Raw genomic sequence first — 18,866 nt, forward strand, 5'->3', positions numbered from 1 at the left:
GCCACTGAAAGCAGGATGTGTGTTTCTTTTGCTGAAGATCTGCAGCCAAACGTGTCATGTGGGGACAAAGTATTCCATTAAATCTGAGTTTGTTTTGGGATTAGACGCATTCCGATCCGAGGCGGCGCGTGTCAGTAACGACTCCTGGTGCTGAAAACAAGACGGATGTCTGCAGTGGCCACAACGTTCTCTTTAAGAGTGCGCACAGAACGGGAGCGAGGCGGAGCGAGGCCCTGGGTGTCTGCTCGGCCTTCCCAGGGAAATAACCTCTGGCACAAAAGATGGATGGTTACATTTCCTGCAGCAGCAACAGCCCGTTTGTAGCAGGAAACAGGAGAGTAACTGGGCTGTTAGTACGAGCCGTGGCTGAGCAGGCAGAGAAAATAACTCCGCTGACGGGAAACCAAAACTTCACAAATTGAAAAAGAAAAAAAAGGGACGTTATGGTGCCGCCCACGCCGCTTGATTGAGAGCCAATCTCTGAGAGACCAAGCACAGAAAAAACCCACGGCAACGAGCGCTTGGCAATGAAGATGGAGACGGGTGGAGGAGAAAAAAATGTGATGCTGCAGTGGAGGATGGCATGTGGTTGGGCTATGTCTACCAAATTGGCATATGACGCTGATATAAATTGTTGATATTTATTAATATTCAGGCATCTTGCTCCTTCCCAGCTACAGGAATTATATCAACCATTAAAAAGATGTCAACTCGTCAATCAGAAATGAAATGCGTTCGTATCGAGAGTGCTGCAGAGATGACGTAGTCGTTGCAGGCCGACCCCGGACGTCTGCATCGCACTGGTTCCCTCCACGGGGAGCCAATGGGATTTATTTTCATTGGATTATTGCAGAAAATGAGCTCTGCAACAAACACAAATCTATGATACTTACAGGGGTTTTGGTGCAGCAAGATAATCTTTACAAATCGGCTCGGGGTTTTTTTAATCTCGGCGTTGGGTTCAGTTGGTCGACAGCTGTTAGCCGTCCGTCAGCGTTTGAGCGGTTGTCTCTGGAATTAGTCCGAATTAAGGACTCAGAAGCAGAGGTTGGTTAGGTGCTGAGAAATGGGTTTAAAGGGCATACAAATGTGACTTAAATTAGGTTGGTGAGGAGATTTACATTGTCTGTTTCAGAACGGCTTTAGTTTAATTGCAGTTAAAAGGCAAAAACAACGTGGCAAAATCTCATAAACTGTATCTCATAAGAGTCCGTAGCGTCTGATTTCTCCTCTGCCAGCGAGAGGGGCGGGAGATTTTTTGGAAAAGAGTTCCCCTTTCAGCCTGACTGGCTCAATCAATGATGCGGGAGGTCTGCACTCATTAGGAGCTGATTAAGAGGTCCTTTCGGCGCAACGAGCCGGAGCACTTCTGCCGTCCCCGAGCCCACCCTACTGCGAGCCGGACGATCGATAGCCGGTGTGTACGGCCAGAGGCGGTTCACGGAGACACTCGTTTCCTTAAGTTCAGTCGCTTCCTCCTATTAAACACAGCGGAGAAGAGAATCAAAGTGGATTTGGAGGGTAAAGTATCTGTACGCTCCACGGCGGCGAGCAGGACTGTGTTGCGATGTCTGTATTATCTTAATCTTTTTTTTTGGAGGGGGGGGGAGTTCATATTATCCTACTGAGCGTTAAGGTTTTTTAAATAAACAGGATTCTGGGGGATCGTGGGTGACGCGGCTGAATGGAGGATCTTGGCGCTTATACGTCGGCTAATAATCCTTTAAAACGGTGAAAATCTGTGCACATACGGAGCCGCATTAGCTCCTGCTTCACATGAAATATGCATGAAAAATGACAAGGATTCCTTTTTTTTTTTGGATGAGTCATTTGTTTGGTTCTTTCCTTTTCAAGAGAGTTCCTTTTTGTTGTGCATGCTGCCTTCCAAGCTGCCCTGTGGGGTAGCACGCTCAGCCTGCCACACAAATCAAAGTGTGTGTGTGTGATATACTGTATAGTGGATAGGTAGTCTCTCTGCTTCATCTGAAAAAAGGGCAACTGATACACAAGTGAGGGAGACAAAGAAAAAAAGCATGAATCAATGTGTTATAATTCTGGCTACAGAACTAGAAACACCGAAAGCTTTGTGCACGGCTTTCAATGAAACAAAAGAAGAACACAAGTCTTGAAAACCAAACAGCATTCGTGGTTTTAATTCTCCAAAAAAGACACAAGACTCTTTTTGGCAACAAAAAAAAAATAATCATACAACCGAGGCTTTTTGCTGACACTGCAAACTGCAGGTTATATTTCCTCCTCCCCCCCCCCCCCCATCTCCAATTGCTGGACTCTAGCCACTGCGCTTCAGGAAGCGTAACCAGACGTTCCCCGGCGTTCCTGCAGCTCTGCTTGTGGCCGCGGCGGCTTTGGCGAGCAGAGACCGGAGTTCGTGTTCGACAAGGGGTTAACGGTTCTGAAGAACAGGCTCGACAAAAACCGCAGGAAGACAGCCAGTCTGGACGGAGGAGCAGAGGGCCCCGTCGCTCGTCCAGTTTGTGGTTTGCCGCCATCTTTTTTTCTTCTTCTTCTTCTTCTCCCCTCTAGACCTTTCGCTGAACTCCCAGAATTTACGCACTCATCGGCGTGGCTGTAATTTCCAGCCCTGCGCTAACCACAGCGGGACCACAGGAGGTACGCCACTGCACGCCTGCTTTCAAATCGAGGGGAACTGCGAGCACGCCAAGGACTCAAGTCTAATAGCTGCTGATTTTGGACTCGGAGGAGAGACGACCGTCGGCGGTGAAAAACATCCCCAGTGTTCAACCTCTACTTTCAGAACCCTGCAGCAAAAAAAGGAGGAAACAGATGTAACTGAATTGGTTGTGTACTTTAAGTCTGGTCTACGGGCAAGCTGGTAATGAACTTTAAAAAAAGCATGCAGGCCAAAATATAAATATATATGTGAGGTAGATACTGATTGAATCAGCAAAAACATGAGGGGAAAACTTTTCCTCCAAGCTCAGTTAAGAAGTCGTGTCCGCTCCATCGGATGCAAACAGAAAAAAACTAAAATGACCCGGGTCCAGTGAGGACAGTGATGGAGGACCCACTTCAGCCCCGCTCCGCTCAGGTCCGCCTGCTCCTCTTAACCTGAGCATTTCTTACGCTCGATTCAACATGTTAATGTGATTTCTTACCGGCCGTGGTCAAAGGGGAGGGGGGGGGGCGAGGACCCGGAGGCCCTCCCCCCCTCAGCTCTGGATTATGGATGACGGTGGAGCCTGACAGGTAATAATTCACTCCCCGTGGGGTCCAACACCCTCCACTGGACACGAGCAGCCAGGAGACGCAGCCTTGGAGCTCACGTCCTCTTTCCTCGCCATCCGCCTCAAGAAACAGGGCTGTCATTGGCTGCCCTGTTGCCACGGGTAACCAGCCATTATCGGAATGAAATACGAGGTGCTACAGGCCGGTGCCTCTCTCAGGTGCAGGGGCCAAAAGACAAAGTCCCGTACGCCGCGGATGAGGAGCGCAGATTTACTGTTGCTTCCCGCCGGGGCCCCCTCGTTCCCCCGAGACACTTCAGACCAATCGCGGTTGTCGTCGTCGTGGTGCAACAACTATAGCCCGCGAAAGAAATATTATCCGATGCTCTCAAGTTCCACTGAGCTTGAAATGTGGGAGGGAAATGAGCGTGAGTGCAGCAATTCAGCGACTTCTACTTCGCCGGGTGGATTTAATGTAGCGTGTCTTTGTGTATCTCACTGAAACGTTTTTCCTACGACAATCCAAGCTTCAGACAAACTGTGTGTGTGTGTGTGTGTGTGTGTGTGTGTGTGTGTGTGTGTGTGTGTGTGTGTGTGTGTGTGAGTGTGTGTTATACGTGGCCATGTTCAGATATTGAGCACTTTATCTCGATGATGAAAATGGAAATAGGCGCCGCTGAACGTTCCCCCAAGGGCCGCGGTCCTCGGGCCCCTGGTTAGGGAGCCTATTTCAACCGTCATTACCCTGAGGGCCATTAAGGAAGATGCCATCTGCACTTGCTGCTGACCCCCCCCCCCCCCCCCTCTTCACCAGGGAGCCTCTTGTCATTTCACAACTAAAAAGCAAGTGTCGAAATGGAAATTGGAAATAAAATTACACACTGGGCTAAATGCGCCATTAAACACGCTAACTGAGCCGGCGGAAGCTATCAGGGGGCCGGGGGGGAGAACGAGAGCCGGACGAAGAGCAGAGCAGTTATTTTTTTTGGTTTTTTTTTTTTATAGAGGTGACGAGGAAATGAAAAAAGGTGCTGTGAGTCACCCGTCAGCAGAGTGGGACTCTCCTAATGGTGTTGAGTTTAAAAAAACCCAAATGGAACAGAGGAGTTGATTGTTTGTGAGCGTGGGAGACACGAGCCTCGAACGGCGGTTGAATATAGATTTGTGTTGCTCTCTATATATATATATATATATATAGTTTACGTAGGAGTGCAGACAGACATGCTGGTAGGTATTAAGACGCAATATCAGGCGACACAGGAGCGTCTCGCCTCTCCCACGGGGGGGAGGAGGGGGGAGAAGCAATGAGATAAACCTGAAACCACAATTGCAATGCCGTCCGAGCAGCATGGATTGTACAACTGATGGGGGGGGGGGGGACCGGCGAGCCATCAGCGGCCTCCACATCCTGTGGCATCACTGCAGCAGCTGAGGGGGTGAGGGTGGGGTGAGGGTGGGGGGGGGGGGAGACAAGGCGAGACTTAAGGAGATCACAAGATCAGACCACACCGTCTCCGCTTAAGACATCTGACTAGTCGGAGCACGACACCCCCCCCCCCCCACACGCAAAAAGAGGTGCATTCTGGATGATCAATCAAGTCAATGCTGCCCCCTTTAAGCTGCATAACTTCAGGGATATGGATGTTGCGACAGATCATAAAAAGTGGTGGTTCATAAGGGAGATTTATTTATTGCTGAAATGTTCTTAGCTCTCGACTGAAACCGAACACCCACTGAGGGCTACGAGAGGGCTAATGCACAACAGGCTGAGACAAATCACAGTCCCACTAGTGCAGGAGAGAGAGAGAGAGAGAGAGAGAGAGAGAGAGAGAGAGAGAGAGAGAGAGAGAGAGAGAGAGAGAGAGAGAGAGAGAGACAGAGAGAGAGAGAGAGAGAGAGAGAGAAGAGAGAGAGAGAGCATCTCATTTCAACACAAATAAACCAGCAGGCTCCCCGAGCATAAACACACACACACACACACACACACACACACACACACACACACACACACACACACACACACACACACACACACACACACACAGGGTTTATAATCTCTTTTATGCATCATAGGCAATACTGAGGTCCAATACTCGCAAAAAATAAAAATGAAAGAACAATGTTAGAACAATGAGCTCATCGTTTTCCACAGGTTAGAAGAGCCATGCAGAGCGAGAGGCTGCCGCTTCCATTTCATTCAAAAAGGGGCAAAATGTCACATTGTGTGTGCACAGATAGGGGTTTAAGAAAAAAGAAAAAAAAGAAATTGGCCCCTGATTGCATTTGGGGAGTAAAAAAAAAAAAATCAATAGTGGAGCATGCAGATTCAATATTCTGCAAGAATGCCACTCAGTTGCTGATTGGTGATAAGTTGCTGGAGACTCTGTCGCAGCAACAGTCGACAGAGAGCAAAAGCATGACTGTGAATGTTTTTGCAGGATTAGGTAAAGCCCACACAATGCAAAAATAATAAAACTGCACATTTAGTGTCAAATGTGTGTAATGTCAGGTGAAGCGTGCGTGTGGTTCTCTGCTGTTCAGTGTAGAAATGATGGAGGAAGACAGAGAGAGAGAGAAAACAAGCACAAAAAATCAAGTTGAGAGGAAGAGTTTAAGATCATAAAACATGGTGTTTGCATGATGTTTGCATGATGTTTGTATGGATGTTTGTATGATGTTTGCATGATGTTTGCATGATGTTTGTATGGATGTTTGCATGGATGTTTGTATGATGTTTGTATGATGTTTGCATGATGTTTGTATGGATGTTTGTATGGATGTTTGTATGATGTTTGTATGATGTTTGTATGATGTTTGCATGATGTTTGTATGGTGTTTGCATGATGTTTGTATGGTGTTTGCATGATGTTTGCATGATGTTTGTATGGTGTTTGCATGATGTTTGTATGGATGTTTGCATGGTGTTTGCATGATGTTTGTATGGATGTTTGCATGATGTTTGTATGATGTTTGTATGGATGTTTGCATGGTGTTTGCATGGTGTTTGTATGGTGTTTGCATGGTGTTTGCATGATGTTTGCATGATGTTTGTATGGTGTTTGTATGATGTTTGCATGATGTTTGCATGATGTTTGTATGGTGTTTAAATGAATGTTTGCATGGTGTTTGCATGATGTTTGTATGGATGTTTGCATGATGTTTGCATGATGTTTGCATGATGTTTGTATGATGTTTATATGGATGTTTGCATGATGTTTGCATGATGTTTGCATGGTGTTTGTATGATGTTTGCATGGTGTTTGCATGATGTTTGCATGATGTTTGCATGATGTTTGCATGATGTTTGCATGATGTTTGTATGGTGTTTGAATGATGTTTGCATGATGTTTGCATGATGTTTGCATGATGTTTGCATGATGTTTGCATGGATGTTTGCATGATGTTTGCATGATGTTTGCATGATGTTTGCATGGTGTTTAAATGGATGTTTGCATGATGTTTGCATGATGTTTGCATGATGTTTGCATGTGTTTGCATGATGTTTGCATGGTGTTTGCATGATGTTTGCATGATGTTTGCATGATGTTTGCATGATGTTTGCATGGTGTTTGCATGGTGTAACACCCTCTTTTCGGTGTCGGGACCTCAGATGCAGCAGGAGGATCGCTGAAGTCACTTCTTACCTTCTTGTTTTTCCTCCGAGCGTCCGAGTGTGTGGAGGAGAACAGAACAAATACCCGTCCGTGCCTGTCAGCCGGCCGGTGCACCGGTGAAGTCTCGGTTGGTGGTTGTTTAGTTTAGTTGTCTCGGCCGGTAATCGGTTAGTAATCCCAGAGCAGCTCCGCAGCGGAACGTCTCCCTTCACTCCTGTGACACGACTGGAGCCAGACTGGAGTCCCAGCACTCCGGGAGCAGCCGAGGCCACGCCCCCCTCGCTGTGACGTAGTTTGACAGGCGTTTCATCCAATCACAGAGCGATGTGAAGAGCATGTCGTCACCGATTGGTTAAGAGTTTATTTGTGTGTGTGTGTGTGTGTGTGTGTTTTCTCCCAGATGTTTTAATCAGCCAATCAGAGCGCACACATTTAAACACACACATAGTTAGACTTTAAAAGTATGTGGAAGTACATTAGCCATGTTATTATATTGTAACTGATATTGTATTAAAATTATTATTTTTTTATTATTTATTTTATACTATTTTTTTTTTTTTTTTTTACAGCAATTTAGTTCATGCAACTTTTTTAAGTGAAATTGAAGTTCTGAGTCTGCACTTTGGTATGAGGTTGATTACTTTAGGACAGCAAATAACAGTTCTTTTCATCATTTAATATATTGTATATACTATGTATATGCATATTATTTTATCCTTTGTTTCTATTTTATATTTTAGTAGTAGTACTTATATATCAATGTTGTATTTTAGCATATTCTTGAAATTGTGTGGATATTCTATATATATATATATATATATATATATATATATATATATATATATATGTTCTTGGTGTTGATATAGTTAATGAATATGTATTTGCTGCTAGAATTTCCCAAGTTTGGATCAAAAAAGTATATCTGTCTGTCTGTCTGTCTGTCTGTCTGTCTGTCTGTCTGTCTGTCTGTCTGTCTGTCTGTCTGTCTGTCTGTCTGTCTGTCTGTCTGTCTGTCTGTCTGTCTGTCTGTCTGTCTGTCCATCTATCCATCCATCTATCCATCTATGCATCTATCCATCCATCCATAAATGAAATATCACAAAAGTGAAAAATACCCATCACAACTTCTTGTTGACGTCTTCAGATAGCTTATTTTTCTCCAACCAACTGTCGACAACCAGAAGACATTTAACTTACAAAGGCATTAAAGAGAGACAAATCTGTAAATCTTCATATTTGTTTTGCTTGTTAGATGACTGAGTCCATTTTTAAATCTATCATTGTGACACTACACACAACAACAGTTTTATTTCAAATGATTCATGGTCCTAGAGGAAGTTACATAATAAAAGAGGCATTAGAAAGGCAAACTGCTTGTACTCTGAACGTTCTATAAGAAGAATGAAAGCTGAACACAGTTTGGAAAGCGAGGGACGAAGTCTACCGACAACATTTAATCAGTTAATCAGCTGGAGATGATGACGCCTCGTTCTCAGAAACACTAATAAAACACCTGTGAGGAGACGGCACTGCTCCAGCTTTTTGGTCCGACTCTGCATCCGCGTTTGATGATAATCTAATAGATGGCCACTGACTCACTGACTCATTCATCTCCTAGCCTTCATCTACTGCATTTCCATTTCAGTCAGTCTTTCTTGTCAAAATGCTGAACTGTGTTATAGAAAAAAGAAGAAGAAGAAGAAGAAGAATTCAAGTGACTCCTGCAGCAATTATCTGCACTGGTTATAATACATATACTGTTAGCCATTTTGGTAGTCAGATAAATGAGACGGCCTCCCTTCAGGTCATGCTTGCTCATTGTATTCCTCTTTCTTTGGCCTCAAGCCGCAGGAAAGAAAAAATGGCTGTGTGTTTTTTTCTTTCCGGTCAGCTCTGACACAACACTCGTAGATTGTTGTGTTGAGGGTCTTTTAAGGGGAGGGGAAGGACAAGAGCTCAGAGGGCCATGATTCGCGTGGACTCTTGAAACCTTCACTATACCTTCAGTCCACTACAATACTCTGCCAGTAAGGCATGAAGAGGCTAGATATATATATTGAGGAGCCGTTCTGCTTGTTGTATTTTCATAATCTTCTTCACAGTAGCAGAGCAGCGGCTGCATACTGAATGCAAACACCTTTAGAGCCTGGGGGTCCGACACATAGACCTCTAAATCTGCAGAGTACACACAAAGCTGCTCTGATGAAATGACTGCTGGGATGATGTTATAAGTATCATAAAAGAATAGTTCAAGATTCAGGGAAATATATTCACTGTTTTTCGCTTTCTGAAGGCCTTTACACAGCGGGGACGTGACGAATAAACAACACAAACATGTGAAATACCAGCCTGTGAATGGGCAGAGGACAAACTACCAGGATGTGATTGACCCAGAGCAGCATCTGGCAGTCTGTCTGAGGTAAAGTGTTGTACAGCAATAAGCTACTGCAAGATATTTTATTGAGTTTCCTTTTATATAAATGCTCTGTGTAAAACAGTTAAGCAGTGCGTGTGTCTAGGGCTTTTATTGTGAAAGGTAAGAACAGATGAGTGGATCTGTTTTTTCGCTGCCTTTGTCAAGGTTGAAAAGGAGCAATAAAGTTTGCCGTCTCGGTTTGGGCTTCGTACCCTCCGTGTTGTTGCACACTATTGAGTTTAACTGTTCATAAATGATCATTGCACTTAGTAAATTTGAGTGCTACATAAATATCATCATGATAAACCTGCCATATGCTGTTGATGGGATCACCCGATAAACCTCTACTTCAACTCTCTTGCAATACCTCAATGCACAGGGCCACTTATCTAAATACCAAACATGTTAGCGAATACAAGACGCTCTTGTGACCACGAGAGGAGCCTTACATACTAACGCTGCAGCCCATAGGTTGAGTCAAACACGCTGCAGTACGTCGACAGATGCCTGCAGAGGAGCATGTGAGCACAATGGCGGAATTCAAACAGCCTGATTTGGAGTCCGCCGGAACGAATCGGAGCCTGGCGTCACCTTAGAGCCAATTATGAGAAACACACACAGGCTATATATTTTGTGTTTGGTCCCGTGGGTCTCTTTGAGGAAGCGAAAGCACTGAAAGCTGAAGAACAGAAAGGGGAGAAGTGCTGCCATGAATCCAGCATAATGATGACGACGACCCTCAAGGCTTTAGTGTCTCGTCCTCTCACAGGACTGCAAAGGCAGTCTGCATAATCTACCTGTATTTACCAGGAAGCCTTGCACATCCACGCCTGACAATAATCACTAATATATGTAAATGGGTTGGTGCCACTCCATTGGGAAGAGACATTATGAAGCAGCTTGGATTGATGGACTGAAATAAAGTGCAATTTGTCTTTTTCCACTCTGGATCTTTTGAATATGTGTATGTGACTGAAGGGTGTACATTAAAAGTGAAGACAATGCTGAAGTGTCTTAACCTTGCATTCTCTCTGCTGTCCATCAGGGGGCGACTCCTCTGGTTGTATAGAAGTCTATGAGAAAATGACTCTACTTCTCTCTTGATTTATTCCCTCAGTAAACATTGTAAACATGAGTTTATGGTCTCAATCTCTAGTTTCAAGTCTTCTTCAATACAGCATGATGTTCATTTAGTAAATGATGCTCCATTTAGAGTCAAATAGACCATAAAGCAGGGGATGCTTTAGGGCGGGGCTACTGTGATGGACAGGTCGTTGCCAGAGACGTTTAACACAGCGTCACTCATCTGCAATCCAAATATAGTCACTTAGATATAATGGTTGCCCAAATATTAGATGGAAGATAGCGACGGACAAAATGCCAACTGGAGGCTCAAAACCGCAGTCAGAATGTTATCGTACAAGGGATTTTTAGATGTTTATTTCAATAAAACACACAATATGAACTTGTTAAATGCGGTAAAACATCTTATGCTGTCTGGCAATATCTGTCTGAAATCTGTTGACTAATAGACAACAGCAGACAGTTTGAATCTTCCCTGCAGCATCAGCTTGCTGGTCTCCGTCCTTGTGCCAGCGAGTATTTGGATATTGATGCATTACATTCAGTGAAATTTGATGGAAGGTTTTCTTTTTGAATAATAACAGCTACACTATGGATAAGGAAGCACGGTTGAGGTTAACATTTGGCCAAGGTTTGAGAAGGAGTGTACATCATCAGAACTTTATTTGAAATTCTTGTGGAGATCCAAAAGTTTCAAAATAAACCAAATATGCAGGCAAGATATAAAATCATATGTAATCAAACCTCGGGTCAAATAAAAACCGTCTTTCACCTGGGAGATTACTGGTCGTTCCCCGTGTGAAACGAGAAGTCAAAGTTGATTTATTTGTCACAAAACTTGCGTACTTCAGTAACGGAACTTCCATAGTTATTCGAACCCAAACAAGGATCTTTTCCTAAACCTATGAGTCGTTTTGTTGCCCAAACCTGAAGTAGTTTCCCGTTTTGGCAGAAGTTTATTTTGAAAAGATTGTATGCATGTTACGAGGGGAAATTGAGACGTGTTGCTGGACACAAATGAGGAGTACATTTTCATAAGATATCATACAAACTCTTGTATGATGATATGTTGAAATATGTCAAGGAGAATTTAATAAATGATGCACAGAACCTCTAGCATATTCCATTTGGTGGAAAAGTTCTGTGATAAAAAACACATGCATGGAGTCTTGTTTTTGAAGGTTTAACTCGTCTCTACTGTCAGACAGAGTGAAATAAATAGTTTTTTTTCCATCCTTGAAGCCTTAGGGGGAAAAGATAAGGGTTGTTGGACTGTCATGGGATTCAAATTGTCCTTGCTTGAAAGTCAGATTGGCTTGACTGGAGCTCTGCACCCCTAATTCTCCTCCTTGCTACAATAAGAACACACTGCTGGGTGCATTGGTGCTGAGCACTGTCATTGGACCTAAGTGGTGCTCTGCAGAATAATCCATTATGGACATGCTGTAAATCCTTTGGATGCTGGGCTGCCTGTTCTTTGGCAAGTGAACACACATGATCATTTGGAGTCAGGCAAGGGATTGACCGTCAATGTGACCACAAAAAAAGAAAGAAATCCTATAGGTTTCCTTGTCTGTTCATTTAATTTGCCGCATTGTCCTAAAATTAGGACTATGTATATAAAGACCTACGAGTTCAGTTCTCTTAATGTGGGTGTAAAAACACTCAAATCAAAGCCAGAAGTCAACACATTTATCACAGTCGTTGTTTCATTCCAAATCAAATCAAATGTGCTGCAGCACCAGAGCTATAGAAGTGTGCCATTAGAGACTGCAGTGGTTATAGATCACATCTTGCAGTAATCACATCATGTAGAGATTAGGCTGCACTAATGTGGAGGCTACATTCCCGAACAGAGAGAAAGCAAAACATACCTTAACGTCTGTTTTTAATTTATTCATCCCTCGCAGCTGAGTGTGAAGAAAGCGGTGCCTTCATAACGGAGGCAGCCATAAGGACGGACTGGAAACATGTTTAGCCATTTGGGTGTGTTAGTGCTACTCTGTCTGTATCTGGTGTCTGTGTGATCTTAATCCAATACTGGGATTCATAATCCCCCCGCAGGTTTCTAAACTAAACAAAGATTAGGAGAGATTTGCTTGTTTGTTTATCATCTGAATGAATGTCAAAAGGTCAGCTTCAGGACAAATGGAAGCGGAACAGACGAATTCTCTCTCTCTCTCTCTCTCTCTCTCTCTCTCTCTCTCTCGCTCACTCTCAGTGAGCGTCAGACAGAAATCCAATGCCAAAACAAAATGTCCACTTCAGCAGCTCAAACAGATGCAGATGATACCCTTCCTGTGTGTGCAGCCACTGTTGCATACCAATGACTCTCTGTTAAGCCATCAAACAGAAGCATATGGTGGGAAGAGATGGTCGTTAAGCTCCTTCTGTTCCAACAATACTACCACTGCTCCTACTAGTAATAATATCATAATCTTAGTAATAGTCTGAAAGCGCATTCATCCCCAGAGCATCTGTGCTAATTTATGTCCATTATGTGGAGGTTATATCTCGTCATCTCGAGACATCAAACTGCTGCCTCATCATCATTATCTTATTATCTCCGGATAACAAATGGTGCTCCTGCTTATTTCCCAAAGCCCGGAATCTCAAGATAACAATTTAATCATTATGGCATTTCCAGGTATCAAATATCGTTTTCTTGTGTTCATAACCTGAAACGTCTCATTACTGACGGATAACGGGCTTGTGTTCTTCATTCTTGGAGACGTTGTGGAGTGATTCCTCCCCGAGAGAGAGAAAGATATCCCCGAGGAGAACAGCTCCAACATGAGAGATGAGAATGTAAAAAGCTGAAATGATGTTATGATGACCACAAAATTTGTATCTATCAATTTGTGTGCTTGAACACAGAAATGTTTTTCCGTGTGTCGCTCAGCACAACTCTTAAATGGTCTCTGAAGATCACAAAATTCAGTCATTAACGCATCACTTTAAAACAACACTTTGAGACAAGAACATTGATTTTTTTTTAAGTCCTGTATTTCTTTGACCCATCCTCCTCTCCCACCCACCATAAGTAGTTTTTCTCAATGTTTAATACTACGTCACGTGGATGCGTTTAATTAATTCCTTGTCGGCACCACGAAAATAAAAATCAAGTTTAGGCAGCAAAACCCACTTTTGGAAAAACATCATGGTTGGCCCTAAAAGAAGAATGCAAACTAAGTAAAATATGACATATTGCATTGTGTTTGACTACTACTACTACTACTGAATCAGTGGTTCATACTGCAAGAGCTTCACTGTCTCACACAAGGACACTCCAGCAGAGTGGACACTTGCTGACACTGCAGATTGAACTCCAGTCCTCTGGCTGAAGGACACTCTCTCTGACCACGAGGCCCTGGAGCTGCACCGGTCTACTCTGTGGCTAAAGCACCAGCATGTGGTCCACATCCATGTGAGTGAACACATGTTGAGGAACCTCATGACATTCAGCCAGAAGCTGGTCATATGCACATGCTCTTTTGTTTGGTTTTTGTCTTTTTGGTGAAAACAAATGAATGGATTTATGCTTAAATGTTGTTCTATTCTGTATTTCTATTACGCCAAATGCTATTAGCACCTATGTGTCAGAAGCCAACAATCCTATTCGCACCTTGGTGGAATAGTGGCTTTGCACCCGGGTGTCTATAGCTTAGCAAAGACCAGCACCCAGGTGGGACACATTCAGTACTGTACATGTATATGTGGCCTGCTGTAAGCTATGTTTATGTTTCCTAAATCTAATCAGGTAGTTTCATTGCCAAGTGGCCCTATTATGCTTTTCCACTTTTTCCCTCTCCTTTAGTGTGTTATATATATTTTTGTACATGTAAAAGGTCCATAGAGTGTAAACCTGAAGTCTAAAAGGAGTTACCCTCCCCCTCAGAAGCTCCTGAGCTGCCTGAAACGGCTCCATTGAATTCTCTCCTTCACTTCCGTAACTTTATGAGGTCATAATGTAACATTATGAGGGCACAATGTTACAGAAGTGACGTAAAGCTAGTTTGGCCCTCAAACAACAAAAGAGAGAGACGGAGCTGAAGCTTCGGAGGAAGAGTTTTTTTAAATGTGAAACGTTGACCAATCACAATGGAGCGGGCTAGCTGACCAATCAGAGCAGACTTTGCTTTCTGCAGGGAGGAGCCAGCACTACAACGGAGCGTTTCAGAGAGAGGGTGAGAAGAGGTGCTGCAGGACAGCCAGGATGAGAAAAACAAGGAGGATTATGAGCATTAACGCATGTAAACATGTTGTAACTGTAACTGGAGATAAAAATATGCACCCGGAAAATAGCATAATAGGGCCTGTTTGACAACAACAAAAAGGAGAAAATAATTTACCTTGCAGTTTTGTTCTGTGGAAACATACTTTTTAGGAAACCAGGCTGAGCACTAACATTACCTGGTTGAATGGGTTTCAATGCCACTGAGCTACACACATCCTCAAATTTCACCTTGAGGCTGGAAACGTGTTGTCCCGCTCTGCTTCTCCTCAGTCAGTCGTGTTCCTGCCCCGGCTTCTAGACAGGTCATCGTATCCAACGAATGTAACCACATGAAGCAGACGGTGATGACAATGATAGAAAATGCAGCTCTAATCTGAAGCTTTTAGCTCCACAAGACTCTCTATTTTTCTTGCTGTTTTATAACGTCCACTGGCCAGGTTTACCTGAGGTGAGAAAGAAAGGAGCTTGAACTCCTCTCTCAAGCTGTCCTCCCTCATTCACACAAACAAGCTCACTGGCTTTAATGCCTTGGAGGAGACACTTTCTGAAAGTGTGCACCATTATCTTAATTTGTATAATGCAGCCATGATCAAGTGGCCATTCAAAACTGGTAAAAATACTTCAGATGTTTTAGGTAGACGGAGGACATGATCAAGTTCGTTTGAAGGATGCCAAGGCCTTTGTCTTGTGTGTTTTCTTAGCTTGGGTACTCGCCTTTTTTTACCTAATGTTTTTGACCCTTTTTAATTTTACCTGAACAAGCTCATTTTTGGGGGGAACATTTAACACATTTTATAAAAAAAAATATAATGGGAAAAATGTTGGCTTTTTAAAGTTCTTGATGATATCAGATAAGGTAGAGTAAGGTTTGTATTCTCCAAAGTAAAAGGAGACTTAAAGCGAGTGCAAAGAAGTTTCATATTGTGTTGATGTTGGTGTTCCCTGTGGACGAGTCCCTTTAGAAAACCTCTCATTTCACTGCAGCAGGGTCTGACAGGCTGTTCCGCTCAGTCCTGGTTCTGGTTCTCCCGTGCCTCCATTCCCTACAGCGGGTCCAGCATCACGTCCTGGGTCTCCAGCAGCTTGGTGTCGGTGTAAACTCTTTCATGAGCATTGGAGGCAGCAGCACTTTCCCAGCCTTTTTTGGAGTATATATATATTTATTCCTCCATGCATCTGAAAACTTTCTAATAACCAGTAATTGAAGATGTATGGCTTCCAGTTGATTGTGACAGAGTATTTTAACTTGACGTAAAAAGCAGTGGCGCATTAGAATGACAGATATACTTTGTTTACTTAATTCACTTAGTATTTCTTAATTCCATTAAAAGGAACCAAGTCTGCACTGCACATCCCTCATCCCTAAGTGCTCTAACTTTATGCATCAGTTATTGTGCTGCAAAGTCCCACATAATAAAATACTATATGGTAAACTTCTCTCTGAGGATTTATTTTCAATCATCCATTTTCATTTACAGTGCAGGCTGCTGTAGCAGACAAATACCAGTGAGCAGCTCAATAGAATGAGCCTCACTTTCTATAGTACATCACCATCATTACAAGTAGCCAACACTACAAAAGCTCAAGGGTTGCAACTACAGCGGACCTAAGAAATGCTTCTATGATAGAGTTATGTGAGGTCGAGGCAACAAAGTGGAAATATAGGTTAAGTGCAAAAGGAGAGGGGTTTCTGATGAGAACATATGAGAATAAACAAGAAAAAAGATTCACACGATTCACTGTGTGGAGGAGGAGGTGATGTGAGGCTTGGCGAGATGAGTTTCCAGTCCACAAAAGAGAGCAGGCAGTGACTCCTCTATTATGACTAGAATGGGAAGGTCATTGCACCATTAGAGAGTCAACCCTGCGCGGGTCGATGGCCAGGCAGGTGCAGGAAAGAAGAGCTAAGCGAGAGGCAGAATACAGAACACGGATCTGTGTGTTGGTTTGTGCAGACAAAATTGTTAACTTGTGCCCTTGAAATACGAGCTGAACGCAGATAATCTGGAGAGTTCGACAACCAAACAACAGCCAAAATCCTGACTATTTATCTCAGTCCAAATTCTGTATTAAAACCCTTACAGCCCATTGAGATTGTCCATTATCTGACAACAGTCCATGTTAAAATGACACCACATTAACAGCACCTTGAAAAGCAGCCAAAGCTGGCACAGACTAAACATGGAGTGCTGAAACAACATCCAACGTAGCATCACAGGCTCTGTTTAGACCTCTCGTCTTTGGTGATCCGATAACAAGTGGACAGGTGTGAATGAACCCAAGACGCATTGAGATCCAATCACTCAGACCACATTCGCTCACTGAAGGACCGCCAAAACACAACTGACCTCTGGGTAAATCGAATTACAGACTTAATCCCTGGCTTTTTCAACGACGGCTGAAAATTGCAAAGAGCCCAAAGAGACACATTACGAATGCTCAAACATTTGGTTTGCCTGGAACACGTCAAGGAATAGACGCAGTTTGTATTGTTTTCATGTTAACTGGAATGGTGTGACTGTTTTCAGTATGTGGGGCCACTTGCTAAAGGTAGCTCCATGAATTTTGGCCCTTATACTTTTAGGTTCATAAAACTCAAATTCCAGAACGACCTGGACTTCCTGGATTATATTTCATATCTCTTGGGTGCTAAATGTTATCTCTACTAGGGTAACAAAGGAAGGGCAAGCACTTTCCACCCATATTTATCCTGTTGGTCTGGGGATTGAACCACCGTCATTCAGCTCACACACTTAAGAAAAGACTGTACCACTCAATGTACTGAATGTCCATAGAGACTCTGCACATGATGAAGCCTGGAGTTTGTGTTTACTGCTCACTGCTATATCTTGTCTAAATGTAAATGTGTTAAATCTAAATTTGGAGCGTGAGTTGGCGGATTGTATGAGAGACCTGTCAATCATAATTAACACCCTTCAAAGAAAGCATTTTTTAAACCTTAATATTATTGTAGAGTATATTTAAAACTGGGAGGTTTGACAAAAAAAATATTCATGAAATTATCAAAAGAGAATTACTGAAAAACGCAAAAGAGGAAAATTAAAAGTGAAAGAAACAGGAATACAATTCTTGCTTGGCTAAATAAAACGTTAACGAAGGTTGCATTGAGTTACATTATGATGTGTTCAGGCTCAATTCAGTATAAATTTGTATTGGGCAAAGATATACTATAACTTTTATAATGATGTGATCAAATGTAATCGTGTAAAATGTAGTTTTTGACAATAACTTGAATAAAGTTTTCACAGCAATAGGAAAAGGATATTAGAACGGGAATAATTCCTTGTTTACTTCTTAATTATAGCTCTTAGCAGCTTATAATACATATTTAAATCTTCTACTTCTAAGAGGTTTTTTTTAAATCAAAGTAAATAATTCAATAAAACCATATAAAACCACCACATTTTTGTGCCAAGATTTCTCTCTTTCCAAGACTTAACTAGATATTGGAGAAAGTAGGGAACGCTTCACACTCATAACTCAGATGAAGTAATATTATTTTAGATTCCAAAGATAGATATGTTTCAGCACATCCTCTTCTCTTCAAGATGAAGAGACTTTGCTCCAAAAAAAAAAGTTAGGATTGTGCAGCTTTCCATTTCTTTCTCTGATGTTCATATACTGCAAACGAGCATCTCGCAAAAACGTGTTATTCTTTTCTCGTTTCTCTAAGATAATATTGGACCATATGGCACACAAACCCATTGTAATAAAATATGTTGGCTGTTCTGTGGCCTCTTATAGCTGCCACCCACGGAGCAGATTTAGTGCAATTCTATCATCATCATCATCATCATCATCATCATCATCATCATCATCATCATCATCATCTCAGTATGCAATATACAGCTTCTCCTTACCCTTCTGTTCCTTATGAAGCATAAAAAAAGAGTCTCGCCCGAAGGCAAGCTGATTATTATGAACAATCACAATCTTCCAAACAGCCACCTCATGAGGAATCCCTAACTTTGTTGACACTTCTTGGCAGAGCCTCGATTTCATTCCATGAGATGGCAGAGGAGGAATCGCTCAAAGTGGATTTAAGGGGGGAAAAAAAACTGCAGGGGTTTAAAAAAGATCACAATCTTTTCTGTAAAAAAAACAAAGCATTACACAAAACTGAAAAATGACAACATGAAAGTGGCTGAAATGGGGGCCGAGATAGGAAAGGAGTGGGGTAATCTGTGGGAGAGTGTTTCTCAAAAGCACTTCAGAGAACCGTCGCCTTGGCAGTCCAGAGGCCCAATTTAAAGAAGAGAGGATTACAACGCCAGATTATTTTAGCAGAG

General features: G+C 42.7%; 1 protein-coding gene across 1 annotated transcript in view; it reads right to left on the reverse strand.

The window, feature by feature from the left end:
* Positions 1-7,004, reverse strand: part of sema6e (sema domain, transmembrane domain (TM), and cytoplasmic domain, (semaphorin) 6E) — a 156,496-nt gene extending 149,492 nt beyond the window's left edge. Inside the window, exon 1 of the mRNA XM_054621549.1 lies at positions 6,851-7,004. The gene's annotated coding sequence lies outside the window, so the exon portion shown is untranslated. The remainder of the gene's footprint in view (positions 1-6,850) is intronic.
* Positions 7,005-18,866: the final 11,862 nt, after the last annotated feature.

Source organism: Anoplopoma fimbria, chromosome 20, assembly GCF_027596085.1.
Source record: "Anoplopoma fimbria isolate UVic2021 breed Golden Eagle Sablefish chromosome 20, Afim_UVic_2022, whole genome shotgun sequence".
NCBI lineage: Eukaryota > Metazoa > Chordata > Actinopteri > Perciformes > Anoplopomatidae > Anoplopoma > Anoplopoma fimbria.